This window comes from Xenopus laevis, chromosome 4L (genome assembly GCF_017654675.1).
Source record: "Xenopus laevis strain J_2021 chromosome 4L, Xenopus_laevis_v10.1, whole genome shotgun sequence".
NCBI classification, from domain to species: domain Eukaryota; kingdom Metazoa; phylum Chordata; class Amphibia; order Anura; family Pipidae; genus Xenopus; species Xenopus laevis.
In genome coordinates, this window is record NC_054377.1 from 92,731,789 (window position 1) to 92,732,841 (window position 1,053).

Here is a 1,053-nt window from a genome sequence, read left to right on the forward strand (position 1 = left end):
ATTAAAAATATAATATACATACAGACCCCATGGTATTTTGCCTTACGCATTTCATACCCTCTGCCTCTCAGTTCCCTCTCAGAACTGCCTATGACCAGAAGGTATGAAACGCATAAATACAATATGAAAGTCCGAATACAATACCATGGGGTATGTATGTATATTACATTTTTAACATTGAACTTTGAATAAAAGGAATTAAAATGGAATAATTCTAGTTACGAAATACTTTTCACTCATTTTAGTAGAATCATTTTGGATATGGGATACTTTTTGCTAATTGTTGTGGAGTTTGCCCTTGGCACTGGGGGCTGTTTCCCATTAATTATGGCCCTTCTCTGACTAGCCATATATATCCCATATTGTATATTTGATATCCTACTTTAAAACTAGCCCTAAATTCTATTGGCCAATATAACTATCACCATAACTAACAACTTGTTTCATACTGTACAGGCATGTAAAATATTGTCTATAGATAGAAAATTCAAATTTCTGATTCACCAACTACAATGTAGAAACATATAAACAAACAGTATTACACAGATGTTACTATACTTACACTGTTATACTCTCCCACCAACTTGTGTTAGGAAACATCCTAGTTAGCCGTGGCCTAGAGTGAAAGAGTATCCTTCTCCAGAATTTACTAAAACATACAACACTTCCATATGTTTGGTGCTCTTTTGACTTAATCATATAATTTTTCTAACTAGGAGCTGCATGTAGACCAACAAGCAGCCTATGCCGAACTTAAACTGTGTGTATGTACACTATATTTGGATAAAAAGGGATTATTTGAAGGTAGTGAAAGCAGAAAGCAGCTCACAATGTAATGTACCGACATATCTGTGATACCCTTTAACCTAGAAGAAGACACCCAAATAGAGCTGTGCAACAATTTAAACACGTTATAAACACCCAAAGTTTCTGAGCATGTACAGTACGTTCACGTCCATTTACTAGAACAAACTCTCTGCAGTCATGTTTGGTTATTAATTCAGGCATACCCATTAGAAATAGGTGTAGAAAGGCAAAGACTAACAGCTGTCA